General features: G+C 40.0%; 1 protein-coding gene and 1 non-coding gene across 2 annotated transcripts in view; one reads left to right on the forward strand and one right to left on the reverse strand.

The window, feature by feature from the left end:
• SRD5A2 (steroid 5 alpha-reductase 2) overlaps positions 1–24,797 on the reverse strand; it is a 65,788-nt gene that overhangs the window by 15,215 nt on the left and 25,776 nt on the right. The window lies entirely within an intron of this gene.
• LOC150005796 (small nucleolar RNA SNORA19) lies at positions 4,793–4,920 on the forward strand. The gene has a single exon (XR_016512154.1). It is a non-coding gene; the product is annotated as a small nucleolar RNA SNORA19 (small nucleolar RNA).

Genomic DNA, 24,797 nt, shown 5'->3' on the forward strand with positions numbered 1-24,797 from the left:
ACATTATTCTCAAATGTGCATGGGACATTTTCAAAGACAGACCACATGGTAGGACACAAAACAAGCCTCAACAAATTCAAGAAAATTAAAATTATATCAAGCATCTTCTCAGATCACCATACCTTGAAACTAGAAATCAACCTCAAGGAAAAAACTCAAGAACATTCAAACTCATGAGTAAGAATAACATGCTATTAAATAATGAATGGGTTAACAATGACATCAAGAAAGAAATCAAGGAGTTTCTGGAAACAAATGATAATGAGTACACAACAGCCCAAAACATATGGGACACAGCAAAACCAGTCCTGACAGGAAAGTTCCTAGCAATATAGGCCTACCTAAAAAGGATAGAAGAACCTCAAATAAAAAATCTAACCCTACAGCTACAAGATCTAGAACAACAACAAACAAAGCCCTGGGTGAGTAGAAGGTAGGAAATCATCAAGATCAGAGCAGAATTAAATGACATAGAGATGAAACAAAAAATTCAAAAGATCAACAAAAGTAGGAGCTGGTTCTTTGAAAAAATAAACAAAATTGCCAAGCCTTTAACCAGGCTCATCAAGAAAAAAAGAGAGAGGATCCAAATAAACAAAATCAGAAACGAAAGAGGAGAAATCACAACCGATATCACAGAAATACAAAGGACTGTAAGAAATTACTACAAACAACTATATGGAAAGAAACTTGACAACCTAGATGAAATGGAAAAATTTCTAGAAACATATAATCTTCCAAAACTGAATCAAGAAGAAGTAGAAAACCTGAACAGACTGATAACAAAGAGTGAAATTGAAACAGTAATCAAAAAATTCCTGGCACACAAAAGTCCTGGACCGAATGGCCCCACAGGTGAATTTTACAAAACATTTAGGGAAGAACTAACACCTACCCTTCTCAAACTATTCCCAAAAATCCAAGAACAGGGAAAATTCCCAAACTCGTTCTATGAATTATCCTAATTCCAAAACAAGGTCAAGACACAAGAAAGAAAGAAAAATACAGGCTGATATTGCTGATGAACATAGATGCTAAAATCCTCAACAAAATATTGGCAAACCAGATCCAGCAACACATTAAAAAGATCATACACCATGATCAAGTGGGATTTATCACAGGGATGCAAGGATGGTTTAATATTCACAAATCAATAAATGTAATACACCACATAAAGAAAATGAAAGACAAAAACCACATGATCATATCATTAGATGCTGAAAAGGCATTTGATAAAGTATGACACCCATTTATGATGAAAACACTCAACAAACTGGGAATAGAGTGAGCATACCTCACCATAATAAAGGCCATATACAAGAAACCCAAAGTCAACATCATACTCAATGGACAAAAACTGAAAGCATTCCCCCTAAGATCAGGAATAAGACAACGATGTCCACTGTCTCCGCTCCTATTCAACATAGTCTTGGAAGTTCTAGATGCAGCAATCAGACAAGAAAAAGAAATAAAAGGCATCCAAATTAGAGAATAAGAAGTAAAACTGTCATTATTTGCAGATGACATGATAGCGTACATAGAAAACCCTTTAGACTCCACAAAAAAACTACTCGACCTAATAAGTGAATTTGGCAAAATATCAGGGTACAAAGTCAACATTCAGAAATCAAAGGCATTTCTGTACACCAACAATAAAATATCAGAGATAGAAACTAGAAAAAGAATCCCATGTACTATAGCAACAAGAAAAATAAAGTACCTAGGAATAAATTTAACCAAAGAGATAAAAGACTTGGAAAACTACATAACACTGAAGAAATTAAGGAAGATACAAATAAATGGAAGCATATACCATGTTCATGGATGGGAAGAATCAGCATCATTAAAATGTCCATACTACCCAAAGCAACTTATAGATTCAATGCAATCTCTATTAAAATACCAGCAATGTATTTCACAGACCTGGAATAAATACTTCAAAAATTTATATGGAACCAAAATAGACCCTGAATAGCCACAGCAATCATGAAACAGCAGAACACAATAGGAGGAATCACAATACCTGACATCAAATTATACTACATGGCCACTGTAATCAAAACAGCCTGGTACTGGCATAAGAACAGACATATAGATCAATGGAACAGAATAGAGAGCCCAGAAATAAACCCAGGTCTCTATGATCAACTAATATTTGACAAAGTGGGAAGGAACATAAAATGGAGTGAGAAGAGCCTCTTCAACAAATGATGCTAGGGGAAATGGACAGGGACATGCAAAAAAATGTAATTGAACCACCAACTTACACCACACACCAGAATAAACTCAAGATGGATCAAAGACTTAAATGTAAGCCATGACACCATAAAAGTCCTAGAGGAAAACATAGGCAGGAAAGCGTCAGATATCCCACATAACAATATTTTCACTGATACACCTCCTAAGGCAAGGGAAATAAAGGAAAAAATAAACAAATGGGACTACATCAAACTAAAGAGTTTCTGCTCAGCAAATGAAAACATCAGCAAGATGAAAAGGGAACCAACCATAAGGGGAAATATATTTGCCATAGATATCTCAGACAATGGATTGAACTCCAAAATACATAAAGAACTTAGATGTCTCAACAAAAAGAAGACAGACAGCCCAATTAAAAAATGGGCAAAGTACCTGAACAAACACTTCTCCAAGGAGGATGTACAGAGGCTCCATAGGCATATGAAAGAATGCTCAACATCATTAGCCATCAGGGAGATGCAAATAAAAACCACAATGAGATATCACTTTACACCAGTCAGAATGGCCATCATCAACAAATCAACAAGCAACAAGTGCTGGCGAGGATGTGGAGAAACGGGAACCCTACTGCACTGTTGGTGGGAATGCAGACTGGTGCAGCCACTATGGAGAACAGTATGGAATTACCTCAAAAAATTAAAAATGGAACTGCCTTTTGAACCAGCGATTCCACTGCTAGGACTATACCCAAAGAATCCTGAAACACCAATTCAAAAGAACCTATGCACCCCAATGTTCATAGCAGCACTATTTACAATAGCCAAGTGCTGGAAACAACCTAGGTGCCCATCTGTAGATGAGTGGATAAAAAAACTGTGGTACATCTACACAATGGAGTACTATGTAGCAGAAAGAAAGAAGGAACTCATGCCATTTGCAACAACATGGATGGAACCTGAGAGAATTATGCTTAGTGAAATAAGCCAGACAATGAAAGAAAAATACCATATATCACCTGATACATGAAATTAATGAAGAACACAAACAAATGAACAAAATTGAACAAGAAACAGAGTAACAGTTATCGGGGGGGAGGGGGAGTAAGCAGGGGAAGGCTTCAGTAAAGAGACTAGTATAAATAACCCATGGACACAGACAACGGGGTAGGGATTGACTGTGGGAGAAGGGGAGGGCTGGGTGGAGGGTAGCTATAGGAGAAAAGTGGGACAATTGTAATAGAAAAACAATAAAAATAAAATTTAAAAAATAAAAATAAAATAAATTTAAAAAAAAATCCAATTAAGCAAACCAGAATAGGAACAGAATCATAGGTATGGGGATCATTTGAAGGGTTATCAGCTGGGAGGCAGAAGGGGGAAAAATGGGGAATTGGTGCAGGGATTAAGAAGCATAATTGGTTGGTACAAAATAGACAGGGGAAAGTTAAGAATAATATAAGAAAGAGTGAAGCCAAAGAACTTATATGCACGACCCATGGACATGAACTAAGGGAGGTGGGATTGCTGGGGGAAAAGGGGTACTGGGCAGAGGGGAGCAAAGGGAAAAAAATTGGGATGACTGTAACAACATAAGCAATAAAATACACTTAAAAATAATAACTTAGCTTATTTGCACCTATAAAAATTCCTTCCCTGACTTATTAACACCAAGAGAAATTCCTTTCTTCTATTCACATAATTATGTCGCTTCCCTTTCTCATAACAAGCCCTGCCTTATCCCCTAACCAGAATATTGTTTGGATTTCTGCCTGAATCAGTGCTTCCTAAAGAGCTATTCTTTGGATCTCAAGTAAACACTTATTGCCTCTCACTGCAGCTTTTCATTTTTTGGTTAACAGAACCAAATAGAAATCTGGAGTTGAAAACTACAACTGAAATGAAATTTTCAATGGAGGAACTCCCTCAAAAGTTAAGGAGAGATGGTTTCCAGAAAGGAGAGGGGTTGAGGGACTGGGTAAAAAAGGTGAAGGGATTAAGAAGTACTAAATAGTCGTGGGATGTACAGTACAGCACAGAGAACATAGCCCATAATCCTGTAATAACTATGTGTGGTGTCAGTTGGGCACTGGAAATATCAGGGGGGAACACTTTGTAAAGTATATTGTTGTCTAAACACTATGCTGTACACCTGTAATGAATACAAAAAAATATTGAATGTAAACTGAAATTGAAAAAATATATATTTTTAACATTAAGGAGAGAAAAATATAGATATATTGGACTTTATCAAAATTAAGAACTCTTTTTTTTCTACTTATAAGAATTCTTTTTCAATGAAGAACATTATCAAGAAAGTAAATAGACAATTAAAGAATGAGAGAAAATGTTTGCAAATCATTTGTGATAACAATTTAATATCTGGATATATAAAGAATCCCTACAACTCAACAACAAAGAAACAAACAACCCAATTAAAAGAGCAATGGACTTGAAAAGATATTACTCCAAAAGAGATAAATGAATGTCCAATAAGCCTATGAAAAGATGCTCAACATCATTAGGGTAATGTCAATCAAAACTACAATGACATACTACCTCAAACCAACTAGAAGGCTATAATTAAAAATAAAACAGTGCACATTTCATTGACTTGCTTTCTCGTATGTGTGAGCAGTGTTATTTCTTATGGGCTATACAAATAGTTGAAGGTTAATTAGCAGTATAACTCAGTAGTAATGCTGCCAGTCTCCTTCTGACAAGTAAAAAAAAATAAATACATAAATAAAAATAAAACAGAAAATAAGTGTTAGTGAGGATGTGGAAAAATTAGAATCCTTATACATTGCTGGTGAGAAAAATTTTAATTAAGATAAAATTATCCTTTTTTGCCCTGGCAATGTGGTTCAGTTGGTTGGTCCCAGACTGGATTCCTGGTTGGGGCACATACCTAGTTTGTGGGTTCAGTCCCTGGTCCAGGCACATGCAACAGGGGGTGTGAGATGTTAGGGGAAACTAGTCGATGTTTCCCTCCCTCCCTCTCTGCTTCCTTTACTGTCTCCCTAAAATCAATAAGAATTTTTTTTAATTCTCCCTTTTAAAGTCATGGCACCCCAACAATAACAAGCACACAGTACCCAGGTCTTTGTTTGTAAATACTTTTCCCTAAATGAGCTGGGCACCGCAGAGGAATAGCATATTTTAGATCCATGGCAGGAAAAGTACAAGAGTCCGTTTGTTGTGCTGAAAAGCAAGGAAACATTGAAGATTAAAGGGAAGGCAGGGGCTGTCAAAATTATACAGATGCCAGCTAGAAAGAGCTCCACTGCCCAAATTCTTGACAAACTGGGTATCACAAAGAACAATGAGTGTAGTTGGTTATCAGCATCTATAATCTGAGGTTAATTATTACTACCTCACTGGATTTTTGTAAAAATTAAATAAGATGATGCAATAAAAAAATTCCTGACACAGGATAGTTGCTGAATAATTTGTTTCTCCTTCCTCTTATACCCCATGAGACCTTCAAGGCCCTAAAAGTGGCTTAAGTTCTTAGAGGGAAATGTTTCTGGAAAACTACAGAAAGGTTATTTAAAAAGAGTTGTTTGCCTCCCAATGTGGTCCTGTTCATGCCAACAGTGCCACCCAAATAGGCCCAAAGACAGAGTCCTTGCCTTTCAAAGACCCAGAACATAGTGCATGTAGCCATGTTTTCCTCCCACCCCTACCCTCTGGACCTTCTAAGTATGAATGCAAAGTGAATACTAATCACATCTCAACCAAAGGAGTAGGTATTAATCAAAGCAGGCTCACTACTATAATAAACAATTCCAAAGTCTCAGAGGTTCCACGTAATAAAAGCTCATTTCTTGCTCAGGCCACAGTGCAAACCTGTTCAGGGGTGATGCTCTGCTCCACAATCCGGAGCCAGGCTCTTCCAGCGCATCTTCCTCCTCCAGCCAGCAGACAAGGGAAGGGAGAGAGCATAGAGGATTGTGTACCCGCTATCTCACGGACCTGCTATCTCGCGGGCCAGGCTGCGGGCTGGAAGTACTGGCTGAAAGAACCTTATATTGTATTACTCCCACCCTCAGTACTTTGGCCCCACCCAGCTGCAGGGAAGCCTGGGAAAAGGAGCCTAGCTGGAAAAAGAAAGGTGTTTGGTGAACACACAGCACAGGCAAAAGGCTCTGGAGAGCCAGGCGTCCTGGAGAACAAATACAGTTCTTCTGATCTGAGTGATTATGATTTTGGAAAGCTGGAAGCAGTTCAAAATAAATGCTTCAATGTAGGAAGCAATAGAAACAATGATGAGGAAGGCAAAGGGGATCAAGTGGCTCAAGAGGCTTAAATTAGTGCTGTGGAGGGTTGCAGGTGAGTTTCACCTTCAAATCCCATGGCCCACATTTAGCAGACTCAGTTTCTCTGACTTGAGACCACTTCACTTTAATTCCCTCTTACACTGCTAATGTAAAGTTTCATCTTTGTGTTGGTTCTGATGAAGAGACTGATGCATACTCTGTAAATATAAAATTTTCTATCATTGCTAAGTAAATATTCATTTGGGGGGACTCTTATTGGAAAGGGTTAACTGAAATTGCGAATCTATTTTAACCAAAGAAACAGCCTTTAAAATTATACATCTTGCGCAGACCAATTCATACTTAACTAAGTCTTCTTCAAATATAAATGCTATTGCTAAGATTACCAAGCCTAGTGAAGACTTTTCACTATATGAAATTTTAGATTTCATTGTCAATCAAAATAAATTCAAATTCTATATCTAAATATCTAAATATACATATACTTGGTATGTATAGTAATAACTCCTTCCTCAGCCCCACCTCCCCCTTCAACCACCATCCCTTTTTTGTTTCCTTTTACAGCAAAACTCTTCCGAAGAGTTGTCTACACTCGCCATCTGTCTTCACTTCTCTCCTCTCTTCCTCTCCCAATATGGACACTCCCCTTGGTGAGACCACCAGGGACTTCCACATTTCCAAATCCAAGAGCCAATTTTCAGCTCTTTTTATTTGACCATGTAATCACTCCATCCTTCTGGAAACACTTCCTTCGGTCAGCTCCCAGCACACCACTCTCCCTTGGTTCTTCTCCTATGTCACTAATTTCTCTTAATTTTCCTTTGCTAGTTTCTCTTCACCCCCTTGACCTCTAAATATTGGAGTGTGTCAGGCTCAGGACTCTTTTCTTGTTTATCTACAGCCACTGTATATGTAATCATGTCTAATCTCATATGTTTAAATATTATCTATATAATTATCCCTCCCAAATTTATGTCTGTACACAGGATGGCTGCAGTCCTTAAACTTAGACTCATATGACCAAGTTCCTACTAGACATCCACACTAAAGAGTATCTCAGACTTTATACATCCAAACGCAAACCCTTAATTCCTGCCCTTCCCAAAACCGCCTGTACCTCCCTGAGTCTACCCTATCTCAAAAAATGGCAGTTTCATTCTTCCAATTGCTCATACCAAGGACCTTAAACCATCATTGACTCCCTCTCTCTCTCTCTCTCTCTCTCTCTCTCTCTCTCTCCCTCTCTCTCTCTTTCTCTCTCTCTCTCTCTCTCTCTCTCTCTCTCTCTCTCTCTCTCTCTCTCTCTCTCTCTCTCTCCCTCTTTCTCTTTTCTCTTTCTCTCCCCTCCCATCCCCCACATAGAATCTATTAGCAAAACCTGTAAGTTATACTTTCAAAATATTTCCAGAGTCTGGCCACACCTCACCAACTCTTATCTGAGTTCAAGCCATCATTGAACCCTCTTGAACATTTGCAAAAGCTGCCTCACTTGACCTGTACCTCCTTCATTGTAGTCACTCCTCCACGGAGCAGACAGAGTAAACCTGTAAGCTGGATCATACTATTTTCCTCTGAAAACAAACAAACAAAAAACCTCATTGCAAAGGAAAAGCCCAAATTCCTATGCCTGCCTTCAAGGCTCTCCACAGTCCGGTTGCCCAACTACATCTCTGATGTCATTTACAACTTTTTCCCTTGCCCATCTCACTCTAGCCACTCTGGCCTCCCTGCTGTTACCTGAACAGAACCAGTGTGCGCCACCTCAGACCTTCGTCTCGCACCTGGAGAGATCTTCCCCAGATATTCACAAGGCTCACTCTTTTTCATGTCTCTGCTCCAACGTTATTTTTGCTGACCACCTGTATAAAATACCAGACCTCCAATGTCTGCAGCACTCATTGTCTTCCTAAACCTTCTTTCCTTATTCCAATAGCACTTTTCACAATGGAACACACTATGTTTTGTTTGCTAACTGTCTTTCTCTTCTCACAACAATGTATGGCCTGTAATGAGAACATCATCTATTCTGTTCACCGCTATATCTGCAGTGCCTTGAACAGTGCCTGGCACGGTAGGCCTAGAATAAATGTTGAATGAATGAAAGAGTCTCTCACCGTCTTTGGACATTATATATCACATGCATACAAATCTTTAAATAATATCCATGCATATCAAATATGCATCATAACTTCCACTTCCAGGAAGGTAAAGTAAATGTACTTTTCTCTATTCCTACTGCTAAATATAACTAATTCTTTGCACATTTCATATAAAAACAAACATAAGAAGACTCTAAAGGATGGAGAGAAGAAGTCACATAGGCTAGAGACCTTGGGCTTTAAAGAACAACTTAGCATTCAGTTCTCTGGGTTTTCTTTTAGCCTCATACATCTTAGAGGTTAAGCTGAAAAGCTAGCAACCCCTAAGTGCCAATGGGCACAGGCACGAAAGCCCCAACAAAAGCTTACTCGTTCTATCCAACCGACAAGGAAAAGGAGCAATCCAGCAAACTGAAACTTCTAAGAAAATAGCTGCGGCACTACCGCCAAACACACACACACAAAATAAAACTTGGGCCCCACCCCCCACACACACACACCAGCAAATTTTGATTATGAAGCCTAATAAATGAGAATTATAAGTGAATTCAGTAATGTTGTAGGATAAAAAATCAACATGCAAAAGTCAATTGTGTTTCTATACACTAACAATGACCTATATGAAAAATAAATAAACCATCTCATTACACTAGCATCAAAAACAATAAAATATGTATAAGTAAATGAATCAAGGAGGTGAAAGAGCTATATGCTGAAAACTGTAAGATATTGATGAAAGAAACTGAAGAAGACACAAATGAATTGAGACTTATCTCATGTTCATGGATCAGAAGAATTTATATTGTTTGAATGTTTATACTATCTGAAGCCACCTATAAATTCAATGCAACTTCTAACAAAATTCCAATGGCATTTTTCATAGAAAAAGAAAAAAAATTCTAAATTTGCATGAAACCACAAATACCCTGAATATTCAAAGCAATTCTGAGAAAGAAGAGCAAATTTGAAAGCATCACACTTCCTTATTTCAGACTTTGTCACAAAGTCGTAGTAATCAAAAGAGTATGGTACTGGCATAAAAACAGACACATAAACCAATGGAAAAGTATTAAGAACCCAGAAATAAAACCACACGTATGCAGTTGACTAATATAAGATAAGGAATACAAGAATCTTCAATGGGGAAAAGATAGTCTCTTCAATAAGTGGTTTAGGAAAACTGAATGTCCACATCCAAATGAATGAATATGGACCCCTATCTTACACCAGTCACAAAATTTAACTCAGAATAAATTAAAGACCTAAATGTAAGTATCAGTACCTTAAAACTCCGAGAAGAAAACATAAGGAAAAAGTTCCTTGACATTGTTTTTAGCAATAATTTTTTGGCCATAATATCAAAAGCTCAAGCAACAAAAGTAAAAATCAACACATTGGACTACATCAAACTAAAAATATCTGCAGAGCAAAGGAAATAATCAATAAAATAAAAAGACAACCTACATAATAGAAAAAAATATTTGCAAATTATACATGTGATAAGGAGTTAATATCCAAAATGTAGAAAGAACTCATATAACTCAATAGCAAATAATAATAATAATCCAATTAAAAATGGGCAGAACTGAATAGACATTTCTCCAAAGAAGATATCCAAATGGCCAACAGGTACATGAAGAGGTGCTCAACATCATTAATCATCAGAGAAATGCAAATCAAAACTACACTGAGATATCACCTCACACATGTCAGAATGGCTACTGTCAAAAAGACAAGTGGTAAGTATTAGCAAAGGAAACCTTTATGCACTGTATATAGGTAGAAGTGTAAATTGGTGCAGCCACTATGAAAAACACTATGGAGATTCCTCAAGAAATTCGAAGAGAACCACAGTATGACCCAGAATTCCCACTTTGGGGAATTATTCAAAAGAAATAAAAACAGGATATCAAAAAGATATATGCAACCCATGTTCATTGCAGCGTTATTTACAATAGCCAAGACATAGAAACAATGCACGTGTCCACTGATGAATGAATGGGCTGACAAAATGTTGTGTATACTTAACAATGAAATGTTATTCAGCCACAAGAAAGAAGAAAATCCTGCCATTTGTGACAACATAGATAAAACCTGAGGACATTAGTGAAATAAGTTAGACAGAAAAAGACAGACACTGTATGATCTACCCTATATGGGAACTCTTAAAAACTGAACTCATAGAAACAGAGAAGATTGGTGCTTGTCAGGGTTAGGGATGAGTTGGGGGAAGGCAGGAAAATAGATGAAGGTAGTCAAAGGGTACAAACTTCCAGATATAAAATAAATAAGGACTGGGGATCTAATGTACAGCATGGTGACTACAATTAACAGTATTATACTATATACTGGAAAGTTACTAAGACTTGTTCTTAAAAAGTTCTCACCACACAAACAAAAATGGCAACTATGTGAAGTGATGGATGTGTTAACTAACCTTATAGTGGTCATTAATTCACAATACATATGTATGTTAAATAATCACATTGTACATGTTAAAATTACCCCCTGGCTGGTTTGGCTCAGTGGATCGAGCATCGGCCTGCGAGCTAAGTGTTGCTGGTTCGATCTTCCAGTCAGGGCACACCAGAGAAGGAAAACTCTGACTCCAAAAAACCTCCGCTGCCTTGCGGCATACCTCTTCAGGGGAAAGGCTAAGGAGAAGAGAAACTCTGACTCCAAACCTCCGCTGCCTTGCGGCATACCTCCTCAGGGGAAAGGCTAAGGGAGTAAACCCCGACAGAAAATCCGGAGCCGGAGTCCCTAAGGCGGTTTGACGTTGTAGTCAACACCGGCAACTCCTGCGGCGCACCTGAAGCCAAGCTGTATTGACTCTGTCTTTCCCCTTGGATCCTTCAGCTGCGAAGAGAGGGGGGGTCTGCTGCATGGGCAACAGCTGGCCCTCCATATCACCCTGCCCAGGCTTTGTAGCTTCACTGGAGAGGACACTCCAGCGTCATCGCAAGATGTCGACTCAACACGGGAGGAGACAGTTACCGGTTATAAGCTCATCCGATTGGCGAAGGAAACGAGCACCAGGGGTCTCCTCTGACAGTGGGAGAGGTCATCGCACCTCACTGGACAGCTACCGCCCGCCTCAAGCTGGGCAGCCCCCAGCCAATTAGGTGCCGTCTCGCCATGGCTCGCCTGCCCCACTGGGTGCGTGGGGATCAGAGAGGCGTCTCTTGAAAAGTGGGCCACAAAACACTCGCACCAGGCAATTCCAAGCAAACAACAAGAAAGAAGCCTCCAGCTCTTCGCCTCGCTAGCTGGAACATCAGGACCATGTGTCCCGGACTTACTGCAGACCTTCCGTGGATCAATGGTGCCAGGAAAACCGCCGTCATCGACAGGGAACTGGCACGACTAAACATCGACATTGCGGCTCTACAGGAGACCCGGTTGGCCGACAACGGAGCTATCAGAGAAACCAACTACACCTTCTACTGGCAAGGGAAGTCTCCGGACCAACCAAGACAGCACGGTGTTGGGTTCGCTGTGAAGAACACGCTTGTTAACTCCATAGAGCCACCCACAGGAGGCACAGAGAGATTACTTACCCTCCGATTGTCAACAACTTTCGGCCCAGTCAGCATTCTCAGCGCATATGCCCCAACCCTCTGCGCCACCACTGAAGAGAAAGAACAGTTCTACCATGCACTGGATGAAGCGTTATCCAAGATCCCCAGAAGTAACGCTCTTTATCTCCTTGGAGACTTCAACGCAAGAGTAGGAGCCGACCACATGGCCTGGCCCACCTGCCTCGGAAACTTTGGGAGAGGAAAGATCAATGAGAATGGTCAGCGACTGCTTGAGCTTTCGTGTCACCACGGCCTGTGCGTGACAAACACATTCTTCAAGTGCAAAGAGATCCACCAGGTGTCATGGAGGCACACCCGCTCCCGCCACTGGCACCAGCTTGACCTCGTCATCACCAGAAGAACGGATATTGGCAGCACCCTCCTCACCCGCAGCTACCACAGTGCAGACTGCAACATGGACCATGCCCTCGTGGTAAGCAAGGTGCGCATAATGCCGAAGAGGTTGCACCACTCCAAGATGAAGGGTCGCCCACGCATCAACACCAGTTGTGCCAGCAACCCAGTTAAGACCCAGCAATTCATCAACAGGATGGAAGATGCACTCGGCGAGGGAATGGCGGCAGATGACATTATCGAATCCAATTGGCCACGTCTCTGCGACGCCATATACAACTCCGCCATTATTGCTTACGGGAAGAAAGAGCGGAAGAACGCTGACTGGTACGAGGCTCACTGGGAAGAAATGGAACCCGTGATCGAGGCTAAGAGGAAGGCCCTACTGGCTTACAAGGCCACGCCCACTCCCAGTACACTTCAAGCTCTACGGGCTGCCAGGAACAAAGTCCAGAAGACTGCCCGCCACTGTGCCAACACTTATTGGCTAAACCTGTGCAGAACCATCCAGGAAGCCGCCGATATAGGCAACGCATGAGGAATGTATGAGGGTATCAAGAAGGCAACAGGCCCAATCCCCTCCAAGATCGCCCCCCTTAAGTCCAAGACAGGTGAGGTCATCACTGACCAGGAACAGCAAATGCGGCAGTGGACCGAGCACTACCTCGAGCTGTACGCGACGAGGAACACCGTAACAGACACTGCTCTTAACGCCATCCCAGACCTACCAGTCATGGAGGAGCTAGACACCCCACCTACTGCGGCAGAGCTCGGCAAAGCCATCGACCGCCTCGCTTGCGGGAAAGCACCAGGAAGCGACGGAATCCCTCCAGAAATCCTAAAGAGCGGGAAACCAGTCCTGCTACAGCCGCTCCACCATCTACTCTGTCGCTGCTGGAAGGAGGGTTACATCCCCCAGGATATGAGAGACGCCAACATTATCACCATGTACAAGAACAAAGGAGACCGCAGCGACTGCAACAACTACCGGGGCATCTCTCTCCTCAGCGTCGTCGGCAAAGTATTCGCCCGGGTCGCTCTTGCCCGCCTGCAGACCCTTGCTTCCCGCGTCTACCCAGAGTCCCAGTGTGGCTTCAGAGCTGGCCGATCAACAGTGGACATGATCTTCTCCCTACGCCAGCTGCAGGAGAAGTGTCACGAGCAGCATAAACCACTCTACCTCGCCTTTATCGACCTCACGAAGGCGTTTGATCTGGTCAGTCGAAGCGGACTCTTCAGCTTGCTACGGAAGATTGGCTGTCCACCACATCTGCTTGCTGTGGTCATGTCCTTTCATGACAACATGCACAGCACGGTGTCCTACAACGGCGCAACCTCTGAGGCCTTCCCAGTCAGCAGCGGAGTAAAGCAGGGCTGCGTCCTCGCGCCTACGCTGTTCGGAATCTTCTTCTCCATGCTCCTCCAATACGCCTTTAAGGACTGCAGCGAGGGTGTCTTCATTCACACCAGATCCGATGGCAAGCTCTACAACCTGGCCCGTCTACGAGCCAAGACCAAGTCAAAGAGGTGCTCATCCGTGAGATGCTCTTCGTCGACGACGCAGCCTTGACATCACACTCTGAAGAGGGACTCCAGCAGCTAGTCACTTGCCTTTCCCACGCATGCAAGGAGTTCGGACTAGCCATCAGCCTGACGAAGACGAATGTTATGGCTCAAGGCACGGGGACTCCCCCATGCATCACCATCGACGGATACACCCTGGAGGTTGTCAACGACTTCACTTACCTCGGGTCCACCATCTCGAGCTCTCTGTCAGTTGACTTGGAGGGAGGTCAACCGGAGAATCGCCAGGGCAGCCACAGTTATGGCCAAACTGAACCTGCGAGCATGGAACAATTCCAGCCTCACTGAGAAAACCAGACTGCGCATCTACCAAGCCTGCGTGCTCAGCACTCTCCTCTATGGCAGCGAGACGTGGACCACCTACGCAAGGCACGAAAGGAAACTCAACAGCTTCCACATGAGGTGCCTGCGACGCGTCCTGCATGTCGCCTGGCAGGATAAGGTTCTCAACACCGAGGTGCTGAAGCGAGCCAACATGAGCAGTTTGCATGCAGTTCTTAGCGAGAGACGCCTCAGGTGGCTCGGCCATGTCAAAAGAATGGATGCAGGCCGTATCCCTAAAGACCTCCTCTACGGCGAGCTAGCAGAAGGCAAGAGGATGACAGGGCGCCCAAAACTGCGGTTCAAAGACATCTGCAAAAAGGACATGACACAATGCTCCATCAATCTCAACACATGGGAAGTTCAAGCAGACGACCGCCTAGCCTGGAGGCTCGCGGTCAGGCAAGGTACGTCACGTGCAGAGGCTGCGCGCAACGAGGAGGCGGCCCAGAAAAGATCGAGGCGGAAGCAGCGTCAACAGCAGCAACAACAGCCATCTGCCTTCACCTGTAACAAGTGCGGCAGGGATTGTCACTCCCGAGACGGACTGCACAGCCATTCTTGGCGGTGCAGATAGACTCTCAGGAAGCTACGCCATCGTCTCTCGAGACGGACGGCTGCCGATGATGACGATGACATGTTAAAATTACATAATGTTATATGTCAATTATATTTCAATAAGCCAAGAACATATATTTTAAACAAAAATAACTAATAAATGCAATAGATAAGTCAAATTGGAATTTTTAATTTTATTTACTGATCATGTTATTACAATTGTCTCAATTTTTCCCATTTTTCCTCCTCCCATGCAGCAACCCCGCTCCCTCAGGCAATCCCCACACCATTGTTCATGTCCATGGATCATGCGTATAGTATAAGTTCTTTGGCTTCTCCATTTCTTATACTGCAATTTACATCCCATAACTATTCTGTAACTAGCTATTTGTACTTCATAATCCCCTCACCTCTTCACCCAGTCCCCCACTCCCTACTCCCATCTGACCATAAAAATGCTCACCATAGCAATGATTCTGTCTCTGTTCTTCTTGTTTGCATAGCTTGCTTTTTAAATTCAATTGTTGATAGATATGTATTTTTTGCCATTTTATTGTTCATACTTTTGATCTTCCTTTTCTGAAGTAAGTCTCTTTAACATTTCATATAATAATGTTTTGGTGATGATGAACTTCTTTAGATTTTTCTTGTCTGGGAAGCTCTTTATCTGCCCTTTGATTCTAAATGATATCTTGGCTAGGTAGAGCAATCTTGGCTGTAAGTCCCTGCTTTTCATGACTTTGAATATTTCTTGCCAATCCCTTCTAGCCCACAAAGCTTCTTTTGAGAAATCAGCTGACAGTCTTATGGGAAGTCCCCTGTAGGTAACTGTTTTTCTCTTGCTGCTTTTAAGATTCTCTCTTTATCTTTAACTTTTGGCATTTTAATTATGATGTGTCTTGGAGTGAATCTCTTTGCATCCATCTTCTTTGAGACTCTCTGTGCTTCCTGGACTTGCATGTCTATTACCTTCATCAAATTAGGAAAGTTTTCTTTCATTATTTTTGTAAATAGGTTTCCAATTTCTTGCTCTTTCTCTTCTCCTTCTGGCACCCCTATGATACAAATGTTGGAATGCTTGAAGTTATCCCAGAACACTATCCTCGTGTTTTTAAATTCTTTTTTCTTCTTATTGTTCTGATTGTTTTTGCTTCCTTATGTTTCATATAATTGATTTGCTTCTTGACTTCATCCACTCTACTATTATTTCCCTGTAAATTGTTCTCTATTTCAATAAGTGTATCCTTTATTCTGACTAATTTTTTTATGCTGTTGAGGTCTTCACTAAGTTCCTTGAGCATTTTTATAACCAGTGCTTTGAACTCTGCATCTGATAGATTGCTTATCTGACTTTTGGTTAGTTCTTTTTCTGGAATTTTTATCTATTCTTTCATTTGGGCCATGTTTTCCTGTCTCCTCATTTTGGCACCCCGCCCCCACCATGTTTCCTTCTATGTGTTAGGTAGAGCTGCTATGACTCCCTGTCTTGGTAGTGTGACTTAATGTAGTAGGTGTCCTGTAGGATCCAGTGGCACAACCTCCCCTATCACCCAATGTGGGTACTCAAGATGCACCCATTGTGTGGGCTGAGTACACCCTCCTCTTGTAGATGAGCCTTGTTTGCTGTTGGCTGGTTTATGGGAAGAGTTTATCCAGGCCAGTCAGATTCAAGGACTGGTTGTTACCACTGACCACCAACCTCTGACCTCTGTGGATGATCAGATGTGCAGGGGTAGGACTGTGGTGTTCCGACATGATCTGCAGCTATCCTCTGGGTGTACAGGCTCTGTGGTTTTCTGGGTGATGCAGGCTAAGGTCATCCCCAACCTGTGTTCTGTGCGGGGCCACCCTGCATGAGCTATAAAGCAGTCTGAAATGGCTGCTACTTGTGCTGGACCTGGTGATTCCCAAGTGAAGCCAAGCTTGAACTTAGACTTGCTGCTGCTAGTACCAGGCCTAGGACCACTTAGCAACAGGTATGGGGGCTAGGGACCTGCTGGGGCCAGCTATTGCTTGTCTGAGAGGATTAGGAAGTTGTGAAGGATGAGCCAAGACCAGCCATTCATATGGAAAAGCCACTCTTAACAGCTTGAATGGGCCCTTAAGTTGGGTGGAATAGAGCTTCAGGGGCTCTCCAGGGCAGGGCAAACAGTATCAGCTGGGTTAATGGAGTCTCAGATATGGCACCAGCCTTCTGGCTCTGTGGCTCTGTATAGGGAGGGTTGAGAAAAAGACATTGGCCTCTGCCAGTCTTTCTGTCTGGGAGAAAGCTATCCCCAAGCTCTTGCCATGATGCCAGACAGTTCAGTTTCTCCCTGTGTACCACTGGTGCCTTTCAAGTTGCTACCCCTATGCTGGAGCTCAAAGGGAGTGAGTCTGAGTAAGTCCATGTGTGGATTCTTTAAGGGAATTGTTGGGTTTCCAGACGTTTCTTCTAGTGACTCAATCCCCACTAGATTTTTCAGCCAGAAATTATGCAGAATTATCTTCCTGGCACTGGAACCCTGGTTTGGGGGGCCAGGTATGGGGCTGGGATTCTTCACTGCTTAGATATGCCTCCTGGATTTTCATCCTCCACACATAAGTGTGGGACCAGCCCATACTGTAACTCCACTTCTCCTATCAGATGGATGGATGGATGTGGTTTCTTTAATTCCATAGTTGTTGGACTTCCATTCAACTCATTTTCTGACAGTTCTGAGTGATAGCTGTTCTATATTTTAGCTTTAATTTTTATGTGGTTGTATGAGGAAGCAAGCCATGTTTACTTTTGCTGCCATCTTGACCAGAAGTCATAAGAAAGTTTTTTTAATTCAGGTAATCCACAGGAACCAGGAAAAAGAAATCAGATATGGAAAACTGACCAACAGTAAACAGAAAATAAAATGTCACACTTAACCTTTAATATATCAATAATTACATTAAATTTAAATGTAACACACCAGTTAAAATACATAGTTCAGCATAACTAAACTACATGCTGTCCACTACAAACTCAATCTAATATAGACAGGTTGAAAGAAAAAGGCAGAAAAAAAATATCATGCAAACACTAATCAAAAGAAAGCAGGAAAGCTATACTAATTTCAAATAAAGTATACTTCTAAGCAAAGAAAATTACCAGAAATTAAGAAAGACATTATATAAAAATAAAACTGTCAATCCAACAAAAAGACATAGTAATCCTAAATGTATATCACCAAACAAAGAAGCTGCAAGTTATGGGAAGCAAAACTAAGAGAACTAAAAGGAAAAAAGAGGCAAATCCACAATAATAGTTGAACTTCAACACACCTCTCTCAATAATAGATAGGAAAACTAGAAAAGCTATAAAATCAGGAAGAAGGTAGAAGAACTAAACAATATCATCAACCAACAGGATTAACCAGCATTTATATTATGCTCTACTGAACAACAGCCCACAGGACACATATCTAAATAAATCACATCATGGATCATAAGACAAACCTCAGTAACTTTTAAAAAATTAATATCATATAAAACATGTTCTTTGACCACAACAGAGTCAAACTACAAATCAAATAGAAAGAAGAGAAAATCTCCAAAACTTAAAAATTTAGCATAGTTTTAAATAATTTATGATTCAGAGGAGCTGCAAATGAAATTAAAAAACTGCATTGAACCCAGTGAAAATCAAAAACACAACATATCTAAATTTGTGGGACACAGCTAGCTAAATCAATGCTGAAAGGAAAATCTGTAGCACTAATTGAATATAATAGATAATAGAAAAGGTCTCAAAGTCCCTACCTTAAGAACTTAGAAAAAAGCATAATAAACCCAAAACAGGCAGAAGGAAGACAATAATAAAGAACAGAAATCAATAAAATTCAAAGCATTGAAACAGTAAATAAAATAAGATATTCTTTGAAAAGATTAATAACATTTGCACACTTCCTAAGAAGGAAAAAGAAGAAGGCACAATCAGGAATGAAACAGGGGATATCACTACAGAACCTACAAACATAAAAGGATAATAAAGAAATACTACATACAATTTTACATACATAAATTTGACAATTTAGATAAAATGGACCAAATTCTTGAAAAATCTAAGCTATTACAACTCACATTAAATAGACTATTTGACTAGCCCTATAACTATTTTAAAATTTTAGTTCATAATTTTAAAACTCCCCCTAAAAGAAATCTCAAAGTCTATGTGGTTTCTCTAGAGAATTCTATCAACCATATGAAGACGAATTAACACCAATTCTACATAATCTCTTTATTTCATAATGCTTGTATTACTCTGACACAAAAACCATACAAGGACAGTACAAAGAAAAGAAACTACAGGTCATTAGCCCCCATAAATGTAAACACAAAATATTAAAAAATTATACAGCATGACTAAGTGGGGTTTATTCCAGGGATACAAGACTGACTTAATATTCAAAAATCTATTAATGTGATCCACCATATTAACAGAAAAAAAAGAGAAATATTTTTATCATATTAATCATTGTAAAAAATATTTTGATGAAATTCAGCACATAATAATGACAAAAATGCCAAGAAAATAGGAATAGAGTAAAATTTCTTGAACTAGATAAAGCACATCTACAGCTAACATACTTAATAGTCAATGACTGGATGTTTGCCCTCTATGATCATGAAAAGGACAAGAATGTCTGTTCTCTCCACTCTTATTTAACAAAGTACTGGAAACTCTAGTCAGTGCAATTAGGCAAGAACAACATTAAAAACATACAGATCAGAAATGAAGGAACAAGAATATCTTTGTTTCCAAATGACACGACTATCGCCACAGAAAATCCCAAAAAATATACTCAAAAAAACTTCCCAATAAGTGAATTTAGCAAGTTTGCAGGATATCCTATTATACAACTACATTTCTATATACTATTAATGAACATATAGACACTGAAACTAAAAATACAAAGTAACATTTACAATTAACCCAACTTAAAATACTTAAATATAAATCTAAACAAATATGTACAGAACATGTATGGTGAAAACTACAAAGCATTAATGAGAAAAATCAAAGAAGAGCTAAATAAGTGGAGACACACTATGTTCATGGATCGAAAGACTTAACATAGTAAAAATGTTAATTCTCCCCAAATAGTTCACAAAATTCCTATTAAATTCTAGCAAGATTTTTCATAAATATAGACAGCATAATTCTAAAACTTATGTGGAAATGCAAAGGAACTCGAATAAAGTAGGAGGAATTAGCCTACCAGATTTCAAGATTTATTGTATAGCTATAGTGATCAAGACTGTGTGATACTGGCAGAGGGACAGACACGTCGATCAATGGCACAGAGTACCAGAATAGACCCACACAAATTGAGCCAAGTGATTTTTTTATAAAGGTAGAAAGAAAATTAAATGGAGGAAAGACAGGCTCTCAAAATGGAGAAAAATTCTCAGACCTAGGGTTAAGCAAAGAGGTCTTAAACTTGACACCTAATTTTTTCATCAATTGGACCTCATCAATTTTTTTAAACTTTAGCTCTTCATAGGATCCTGTCAAGAGGATGGAAACACAAGCTACACATTGGGGAAAATATTTGCAAACTACATTTCTGACAAAAAAATGGAACTTCAAATACATGAAGAATTCTCAAAACTCAACATTAAATATTAAAAATTCAATTAGAAAGTGGACAAAAGATATAGACATTTACCTATGAGTATATACAGATGGTAAATATGTATATGGAAAAAGGTTCAACATTATTAACTGTTGGAAAGTGCAAATTAAAACCACAATAAGATATTATTGCACACCTATGGCAATGGCTAAAATAAAAACTGACAACACCAAATACTGACAAAGATATGAAGAAACTGGATTACTCATACATTGCTGGTGAGAATGTACATCCACTCTGAAATACAGTTTGCCAATTTCTTCAAAACCTAAACATGAAACTACGATATGACAGAAAACTTAAATTTTCAAAAACCTGTACACAAATGTCTATAGCAACTTTATTCATAACAGTCAAAAACTGAAAACAACTCAGATGTCTTTCAATTGGTGGATGATTAAACAAACTGAATATACTCTTACCATGGAATACTATTCAGCAATAAAAAGGAATGAACTAGGAATACGTGAAACAACCTGGATGAAGCTCCAGGTATTTATGCTGAGTGAAAAAAAACCCAATTCCAAAAGTTACATGCAATATGCTACTATTTATATAACATTGTTAAAATCACAAAAGTGTTTAAATGAAGAGGAGATGAATGATTGCCAGGAATTCAGGCTGGGGTGGGAGCAGGAGGGAAGTGAGTGTGGCAACACTGGGAAATTTCCTGGTGACAAAAATGTTCTGTCTCTTAACTGGACTGAGGTCTTAATATCCTTGATATAATATTGTAGTATAGTATCACAAGATAATACCTTTGAAGGAAACTGGGTAAAGGTTACATGAACTCCTTATATATTATTTTTAACAATTACATATGAATCTGTAATTATCTCAAAATTTAAAAGTTTAAGAAATGTGCACTGTCTGAAGGTATATATGTCATGAGCAATGTTGGTTGACTTGGAGAATCAGTTTTCAACTGTAACAGTTGTTTGTGGACACCTAGAAAGACATTGTCTCTGACTTTGGAGACAGCCCCTAAGTTTTCTAGGTCAGTGGCAGATATAGCTGAATATCAAAATTACCATACCTACTAAATTAAACTCTCTCAGGGATTTACCAAAGCTCTCCAGATGATTTTGATGCCACCAGCCCAACACTTATCCACAAATCAGTTTCAGGAGCTAGGCCTGAGAGAAGCTCAGTTGTGTGAAAGCTAACCTGGAATCTAGAATAGTTCTTGGGGTATAGAATACTCAATAAGTATATACTCAAGAAATTTTAAAAGAACTTAATATATAAGTAACAAATTACTCTAAATTTTATTTACCATCTTTCTATTTGGTTGTTTCTATTTAGGTGACAATTTAGGCAAACAGAAAATGGTACAAGAGCTACTTCCTAAACACATGACTGTATCATTTATTTATTTATTTCTGCATAATAAATTACTCCCAAAACTTAGTGGTTAAAAACACCAGCAAACATGTAGTTTCACTCACAGTTCCTGTGCGTCAGGAATTCAGTAGCGGCTTGGCTGAGCAGTGCTGACTCAGGGTTCCTCATGAGACTGCAGGTAAGGTTTTGGCCAAACCTGCCATTGTCAGAAGGCTTGACTGGGGCTGGAGGATCTGCATCTAAGATGGCTCAGTCATATGGCTGGACATTTGGTGCCAGCTGTGGGCAGAAGTCCTTATCTTCTCCTCACATGGGACTTAACCACATTGGGTTCAAACAAGGGCATCCTGAGTGTCCTCATATTATGGTGGCAGGCTTCCCCCAGAACAAGCAATCCAAGAGAGGATGCCAACAAAAGCTATCTTTTTTATGACCTAATCTCAGAAGTCACACACCATCACTTTGTCACATTGTATTTGCTAAATACAAGCCACAAATTTTGGCCCCCATTCAAGGAGAGGGAACTTGGGTACCAGCTTTTCAAAGAAGTCATATCAAAAAAATTGTGGACATATTTTTAAACTACCACATGCCCTTAGAAGCTTAATCTCTCTGAACCTCAGTTTCCCACTGATAAAGGGGTAATAATGGTACCAACTTCACAAAAGTTTGTTGAAAGAATTAGATGTATAATTTAATGTAACTGGAACATATTAGAACTTAATGACTAAGTGTGTTTTTCTTTCCCCAACCAAGGAAAGATGTCATTTGAGCTTCTCTGTAGAAGCTTAGGGACAGCCTAAAACCAGTGGTGAAACTGGTCTTTGTGTCTGCTCACATCATATTTCCTGTGGGGCCCTCTCTTCCTTTTTACCTTTTTCTCCTACTTTCTCGGGATCCCAGTCATGCATGACAGAAACATGGATGCTCACACTCTAAAAGGTTTATTTTCCTGGAAATGTCTCTGTCTTCAAATCTTTCCATTTCTTTTCTGGAAACCTACCATTCCATTTTCCTTGTTCTTCTTCCTATTATCTTCTAAGTGATAGCTAAAACCTATGACCAGTAAGATTTCAGAAGTGGAGTTAGCACCTGTTGTAGATACATCTGCAACTGATCTTAGGAGACTAGAAACGAGACCCAGTATCCTTCTCAAAAAATCTCTTACACCAAAATAGAAGGTTGAAGATATACACTATCCCTTGAAAGAGAGTTGAACCCGTTGTGCACTCATGCCTCACATGACTGCTTTAATCAAACAGCGATCACATGTCACTCTCCCTACCGAATATCCACTTCACCGTGAGAATGAGAATGGTGGTTAAGGAGGAGAGGTGTCATCTTGCAACTGGAGACCCTTAGGGAACAAAAAACTATAGACATACTTTTTCAATGTAGAGATTCCCTACGGCATTGAGTATCTCCAGGGAACACGAAGGCCCTGCCTGGACGACAAGAGAAGTAGTGAGAGAAAAATCTTAAAACAGATGTGGAAGGATGGAGAGACCACTTTTTCTTGATGGTTGCCTTGCATGTGGCAATAAAAATCATCTCACAATATGACTTTATCTGGCTCATCCCCTCCAAGATGGCATATGAGTAGTCAGTGATGGAGGACTTCATGTTGCCTCTCCTTGGGATCTACTAGATTTTTGTTTTTGTTTTTGTTTTTGTTTTTTACCTGGCTCTCTAGAAACACATTTGCTTTAAACCCAATAAAAGAGTTGAATGGTAAGAATTTCAGAGATAAAAAAAAAAAAAAAGAATTTCAGAGATGTTTTGAGACCATAGGAAAAGAATTGTAAGGGCAAAATGCATCCTGGTGATGGATGGTCCTAATAAGATATTTGTCATGAGTGTGTGTGTGTGTGTGTGTGCACATGCATCTTAATGCTGGGCCAGTAAAGAATATGAAGCTCACAAATGTGTGGTAATTTTCTTAAGGCCACACAACTACAAAGGGGCAACAGAGATGGGATTTAAATGAGGGTCCTTTGCTTCAAATCAACTCATTGATTTCCAAATGGAAAGGGGAATTTAAATAGAAGTATAAAATTGGGGGAAAATCCCATATTCCCTTCAAGAGAATCCAGGTTTTGTTTTCAGTCATTTCAGTCCAAAGATCTTGTCACATCTATAGTAGTTATTCTTCAACATTCATTCTTCCTTCTTATGGTAACTACCCCATTTCTCCTTCCCTAGTCTAAGCCCATGAGAGAGTTCATCCTCTCCAGGCTCCTCAGCCAACCAGAACCATAGTTGTTTCAAGATAAGCATGTGATCCAACAAAGCCCAGTTAAGTTTTTTGGTTTTTTTACATTTTTTATAGAACTGGTCTTTTACACATCCCTTGGATCTGAGAGGATACAAGCTCTTAGATTCTACAGTTGTCTTGGCACAACCAAAGGATGGCCTTTCTGAGAATGGCGCCAGTAAAAGAAGTAGAGAAGTAGAGCCAAGAGCTGGAGAGAGAAACCGGGTCCTGATAGTATCTTTGGAACCACAGCATCAATCTAGAGCTGAAGCTGGAATCTTCCAGTTATGACAGTTAAGAAGTTCAGGTTTTACTTAAGCCTATCTAAATTGATTTTTCTGTCACTTGAAACTGAGAGTCCTGATTAATGAACCATCACACTGTTCTCTTTTGAAATAAGCACCAAATTTATCCAAGTTTAAAGCCAGAATTGATGAGGATTTTAGGCTGCACTTAATCACAAAATAAAGTTCCCCCCAAATTATTTCCTTTGGAGCAGAACCCACCAAGATGTCTTTTCTTGTTGGAGCCTCTCTGTATGCCAGAGGGCATTAGGCCAACCAGTCCTCTGAACAC

The sequence above is a fragment of the Furipterus horrens genome, unplaced genomic scaffold, assembly GCF_987537825.1.
Source record: "Furipterus horrens unplaced genomic scaffold, mFurHor1.1.pri manual_scaffold_6, whole genome shotgun sequence".
Lineage (NCBI taxonomy): Eukaryota > Metazoa > Chordata > Mammalia > Chiroptera > Furipteridae > Furipterus > Furipterus horrens.